General features: G+C 33.1%; 1 long non-coding RNA gene across 2 annotated transcripts; it reads right to left on the bottom strand.

The window, feature by feature from the left end:
• Positions 1-1,465: 1,465 nt before the first annotated feature.
• Positions 1,466-4,147, bottom strand: LOC147564162 (uncharacterized). Of its 2 annotated transcripts, none has more exons than XR_015236774.1 (4): positions 3,854-4,147; positions 2,883-2,982; positions 2,017-2,186; positions 1,466-1,907 (listed from the first exon to the last, which is right to left on the bottom strand). It is a non-coding gene; the product is annotated as an uncharacterized LOC147564162 (long non-coding RNA). The 2 variants fall into 2 exon arrangements; XR_015236775.1 differs by having other exon boundaries at positions 1,466-1,971; positions 2,061-2,186; positions 3,854-4,084.
• Positions 4,148-6,825: the final 2,678 nt, after the last annotated feature.

Here is a 6,825-nt window from a genome sequence, read left to right as displayed (position 1 = left end):
GGAAAAATTTATATAGATTTGGTTCAAATCTCCTTTGATGTTGATGATTACAAACCCTATGAATGAATAAAATCAATTCCAAACTCAAGATTTCGTAGTCACATACCATTAGTTTACATTTTCGATTTGCAAATCGAGTTTGCAAGATATGCAACTCGAGATTATATTTTACAAAGTTTGCAAATCATGTTTGCAATCTATATTTTGCAAACACAGTTTGCAAAACAGTGTTTGCAATACAACTAGTTGCAAACATATGTTTGCAGAACTTGTTTACAAAACAGATTGTTGCAAACACATGTTTGCAGAAAAACGTAACGGAAAACACGCCGTTTTTTTCTAGGTTTTTTTTTTCAAAAAAAAGTACTGAAAGTGGATCTTGTTAGAATGCTAAGGAAAAATCATTTCTAAATATATAGTTTTTATAGAAATCCGACATCTCAAACAAAAATTATATCGATTTAAAGTTCAAAAAAATAATAATAATTTAGTTACACAAAATGACAAAAAAATGTATTTTAGGATTTGTATACTTTTTGACCTGAATAATAATTTCCAAATGTTTTACTCCCTCCGTCTCAAATTAAGAGACCCAGACCTAAATTCCTACAAATTTTTCACATATTTTTTCTTCCACTTATACCCTCATTTGATGCTCAGATTAGTGAGATTCCTCTTTTTGGTTAAATTCAAATTAAATTTCTTTACCAAAAATAAGTGGAAGAAATTTGGATTTTATTTAATGATCAGATTATTTTCGCTAACAATCCAAATTGTTCATGCCTTTGTATGGTATTTTTGCTTCCAAATTGGATGTATTTTTTCTTCCAAATTAGATTGTTACCGAAAATAAATGTTTGAGGAGAAATATAAAATATAAAGATAAAAGACAATGTTGGAAATTTGATGGATTTTATATGATAAAAAAAGAAATCGGTCTTTTATTTTGAGACAAATCAAAAGGAAAAGTGGGTCTCTTAATTTGAGATGGAGTGAGTATGTTTTTTTTACTTATCTTCTATATTATTTTGACCTATAGAGTTAAAACCCCTTTTCGGAATAACCTTAATAACATTTTAATAACGCATCTATCTTTTTATTTTGTTGAAAATAAAGCATCTATCTAGTCTTTATCTTGTAATTATATATAAAAAATGGTATATATATATATATATACTAGGTATAACCCGTGCCTCCGGCACGGGTACTTCAATACTTAAAAAATAAAAGAAAAAAAAGAAGTGGGGCTAAAACTTCTTAGTACTTGAAGATATAACAATCAATCTTAATATAAATAAATAAATAAATCGAAGTAAATCACTGTCAATCGTAACGATTGTATGACTGGATATATATAATATATAAATATATGTATAATATATAAATATATATATATATATATATATATATATATATATATATATATATATATATATATGAGGAATCTGATATCAGGCAAGAGTGATCAAAGAAAAAGAACAACAAAAATCTTCTTATGGATAAAAAAATTCTTTCAAAAGCACTCCCGTGACATTGTCACTAAACCTTAAACAATCGCGCCAAATGAGGAGCATTCACCAAAACAAACTGTTTTAAGGAACACAAGATACAGAAAATGCAAAATACAAGAACTATAAATGCATAAAATCACCTCGAAATCTTGACTACAACTCGACTTCTATCCATGAAATTTGAAGTTAATGAACATTTACCTATTAGAAGAACCCTTTGGTGCATTGATAACCTTATCACCATGGCATTCAACAATAGTCTTCTCATTTCTAAAAGGGTCCTTTCTTGCTCCAGTAGTGAAGAGGTATTGTTATTTGATTCACTCTTCTTAATGGAAATATATCAACATCTTAATGCCTTAGTACACCAAGTGGACACCATCACTAACAGTATACCTGTAAAGAAGATACCGTTTCAGCTGCTTTCAGCTAGTGCATCGACAAGTTATTCCTTCACGCTCTGTAAATGTTGAAATCAATAAAATAAGTACATGAACAACATTACCTTGGAGACCTAGTCAAGGTGAAAGGACCAGGAAAATGAAATACCAAGAAAGGGGTGGCGATTCTTGGTGCAAGTACTTTCTGTTTTGGTGTTTAGCTGGGATCTCTGTTTGTGAAGCTCTCTTTTTCCACCTCGGCATGTTGTATCAACGTTCATATTTCTTCCAACATCTGACAAAAACATTGAAATAGGTAAATAACTCAACTATTGGATGCTATGGAAAAAAGTAGAGTCAGAATTTTTCGTAGGCAATAGAAAAAATGTATGATTGCTCGAATAAAAGTGATCTTCACATATATGTAGCGGAAACACGTTATGTAATATAGAAGTAGTAACATTTAGTAAAGGTCTAAGTAGTCAACATGTTCTTTCTTCAAAAGAGTGTGTTGTAGAGTTTCAAAAGATTTCTCCTTGGACTCGATTGATCCGAATTTCCGCAATTCTATTTCATGGCCTGAAACTGATGTTAGTTAGATTACAAGGTGGTCAAGGATCCTTTCAAATGAAAACAAAAAATCAATTTTGATAAGAATTTCTATAGCTTTGAGAATGTAGGAATTATGTCCGTCTATAAGATCATGTTTTCAAGGTATAAAAGGTTTGGCAAAAGTTAGTATTTAGCATTAAAAATGTGTGATATAAGATAAGTAATGCAATATAAAATCATGTAAACCTAATCTAAATTCTAAACTAATTGTGAACTCAAAATATACTTAACAAAGATATGGACGAACTTAATTCCTACAATTTCAATGTTGTGAAATTCAAAGGCTATTTTGTACAAGCAGTACATAAAACTCAAAGACAAGCATTTATTTCAACATCTGAATAAATAAATTGACGATGAAAGAAACATAAATACTCACTTCTTCCTCTTTGTGGAAGTCGCTCTCACTTACTTAATGTCGGATTACCTCAGACACACTTTTGGGAAGAGAAACAGTGAAATTAGCTTATTTTCAACCACTGCAGAAAAGAAGACAATGGTATGAGCAATTTACACCAAATTTCTCCATTATATATTATCATCCTCTACTCCGTTTACCAATGTCATACAATCTCAGACCAAAATTAATTTTGAGAGAGAAAACAACTAACGGCGAACGAACACATGGGAAATAAGAAGAAAAAGATAAAAGGAAGAGAAACAAATACTATCTAGGTTTCCCGCGTTTGTGAGTCGAAATCAAGAGTAGATATTTTCAAATGAAATCTAGAGAAATGAGTAACTGACAAAATCCAAATAAGTAAAGAAACCACAAAAAATTTGATGCTTGATTATCAGTTGGAATAAAAAAAATTTAATGAAGATGAATCAAGAATATCTCTGCCATAAACTATACATGTATTTGTCACCCTCTTTGTTGGTACTAATTGGGGCCAAATGTGGAACCTGAACACCACTAAGGTAGTAACACCAATGCAATTTCATTATCCATAATCACATTAGGTGGGAAGAGCTTCACATACGCAAAAAGGGCAGCACTCTAGTAAAGAGAATTTCCTATATAATCCAATCAAAAGTGATGGCATTCAATGAGGATTTTAGAGAAATAGCTTGCTTTTAATGAAATAGAAGTATAGGCTTCTCTTTACAGGATGGCCAAACCTAAAAATGATGAAAAAATCAGAAATATAATGATTAAATTTTCACATACTCTTAGCTACAAACTTCCAATAACAATTTCATCATAAGAATAACAATAAACCACTCTCTTTAATTGTAACAAACATAACTCAGAAAACAAAACTATAAGAGAATCACAAAAATCTTACAGATTAAAATACAACTACTGTATAAGAAAATAGGGTTAGGGCTTTCCTTGAATGAACTTACCTCAACAAAGAAAATGAAGAGAAAGAAATGTTTTGATGAAAGAAGAAGAAGATGAATAGAAAGGGACGTTTGAATAAAAGAAAATACCCCTTTCAGAGAATTGGACCATCTTTCTCGAAGAAGTGATGAGAGGGAATGTTAAAGAGAGGAAGAGAAATGGTTTTGTAACGCCCTCCTACTTGAAGATCGGGATTTGAATGGTCATTTTTAGTTGAAGAAATTGGATGTATCATGAATGTATTTTGACCTGGGTGGCAATTTTTACTCTTTTTTTTTTTTTGTCCTACTGAGCTTGTCCTAGTCACAACCCACCTGATTTGTTATATAGATCATACATTAAGGTGACCAGTTAATATACCACAAATGTGAATTTAATTATATTTTAGTGAATATGATTATTATTTTTACGGCTAACTTGAGTTTATAGTTTTTTTTTTCACGACTAACCATACACATTTAAATTAAAGATCCATTGATAACAGAAATTGTTGTGATGGTGCCTTCACGATCTATCCATAACCGTCTCTCTCTCTCTCCAACATTTCACAGATCTATATTTGTTCCTCCGGCGAAGGGTCCTCCCTTCGTCGGTTCCCCTTTTTTCTTTTGTTTGTAGTTAGTTTTCCCTTCTTTAATAGTTTTTAGGGTAATTACTGAATCATCAGAGTGAAGCAATATATTCTTGCACGGTTCAAGAGATAGAGAGAGAAAGAGATTTTCCCTCACATTCTTTGATTCATGGAGGATATGAGAAATTTCATTCCCTGCTAATCTACCCATCCGATCAACAATTCAACGGTACCACTTTTATCATCCTCATCTAGACAAGATTTCCAAGACGTTCGATCCATTCAATTTGAAGAGCAGTAACCGGCGGATCTGTTAAGAGAGAAAATCGTTTTGTCTCTCAATTTTAGGAGAAAGCATGAGTTGACTGATTTAATTGGGCGGAAGTGGTGTCTCCCTTGATGCTAATCAGTTTCTCAATTTTTAGGGCCTCCCTTGATGCGAATCAGTTTCTCAATTTTTAGGAGCAGTCCGGGGAATTGTAACTCGGAATTGAGTCTCTTTGTCGTTCATCAGTTACTCAAGTCAGACTTTTTCTTGCCCTGTGTGTCAGTGGTGATGGCGGTGGTGGTGGAAGTGGTGGTGGTGGTGTGGAGAAAGGAGTAAGAGGGATCTTAATAAGTATTTTCTATTTTATTAGTACTATAGTTCTCTCCTCTCTCTCCATAACCGTTTGTCCAGATTAAATCTTCGAGGGTAGTTCATTGTTTCTCCGTCCGTTCGCCGGATTCCTTACTTTGATTCTAAATAAATGTTATGTTTTTTTGTTGGTCTTTAGGGCATGTTTTGTTGGTCTTTAAGACCCTTTTGTTATATTCGTATTATTCAGGATCGAGTGTTTGATCATGGACATCCATTGGGAGTTTTCTTCAACAACTTCTCTCTCTACCGATGTACCGAAATCAGAGGAGCAGACCGGAGATCTGCACCTAGACGGTTGACGGCGAGAAGAGAAGAAAGTGGAAGAACGGTTATAAAACTACCCACAGATGGTTAGTGGTGTCTGCACCAGATATGTAGCGCACCAGTTAGATCAGGCAGCTCTAGAGACACCCCAAGTGGGCATAACTTGACTTGTTTGTCCGTTTTTGGTTGTGTCTTTGATTTTCAACTTCATGATGTAATTCTCATTAGCCTTTTGGCCTATTAATGAAGTTTGATTCCAAAAAAAAAAAAATTGTTGTGAGATAATTATGATCCCCCTGCATATGACAATAACGTTTCTCTTTATTTTACCATGCCGAGAGCTTCAATTGACGAAATGGTTTCACAGTCATTAGTGACCAAATATTCGTGCATCTGTAGTGCGGGTAATAAATTGACGAAATGGCTTCATAGTCATTAGTGGCCAAATATTCGTTCATCTGTTGCGCGTGCAAGAACGCTTATTTTTACCCAACATATAACAATGTCTTATTTAAATTACCCAAAAAATGATGTTTACTGATTTTAAGCTAAGCCTATACCGCTTTGTGTGCCTTAACACATACTAGTAGATATTGTAAATAGGTGATAGAATGCTCATGCTTAAAGTATTAATACCTAAAATTCTTAGGTCACTAGGGTTTCTTTTGAACGTGGGGGGAAGCTTTGTTTTTTTTGTTGAAAGGTAAATATTAGATTAAACACTCAAAATGTCATTACAATACAAAGAAACTATAAATAAGGTACATTGCTCCAAGTCTTCGATTTATTCTTCTTTCTAGCCCATTTAGCTAGTTTATCTGCAGGAGAATTGAATTTTCTATTCGTGTATTTGAATTGCACCCTTTCAATCCTTCGTTTGACTTCGTGAATTTTTTGGATGTGAATTCTGGACTGCCATTGGACTTCATGTTTGATGATGTTGATGTTGTCACTTTCTATATTACTGTAATTATGTTCTGCCGCCCATAAGAGGCCATTGAGTATTGCTATGGCTTCACTTTCTTCTCTATTTCTACTTTTTGTATTAAATGTATGAGCTTCTATGAATTTTGAGTCGCAATCATGGATAATAAGGCTAGTACATGTTATTTCGTGTACATTGATAAAGGAAGCATCTACATTAATTTTCACCCATGTCGGTTCTGGTGGTTGCCACTTTTCTTGTGAGATTTAATTCATGTTTGGTTGTGTGATGATGTTTTTAGGGAATGATTGTATCATGTTTATAATCTGAGAAAGTGAGTTTATTTCATGTTGAAAACAATGATCACATCTAATTTTCCATATGATCCACAGAATAGTAGCAAAGTGAGTTTGATTAGAAGTATTGCTATACTGAGATGTATGTTCCCATGAAAATATCCATTCTGCCATTGAAGTGATGTTCTCCGAAATAATATTAAAGTAGAACCAGATGTTTCTAGCCAGAGGGCAGTGAAGAAGCGCATGTTCAATAGATTCAATATCATTGCAATTGG

This window comes from Eschscholzia californica, unplaced genomic scaffold (genome assembly GCF_041429995.1).
Source record: "Eschscholzia californica isolate CP2 unplaced genomic scaffold, dmEscCali1.0.p SCAF_1, whole genome shotgun sequence".
NCBI classification, from domain to species: domain Eukaryota; kingdom Viridiplantae; phylum Streptophyta; class Magnoliopsida; order Ranunculales; family Papaveraceae; genus Eschscholzia; species Eschscholzia californica.
Note: the sequence above shows the minus strand (reverse complement) of the source record. Positions and strands in the feature narration are given on the sequence as shown.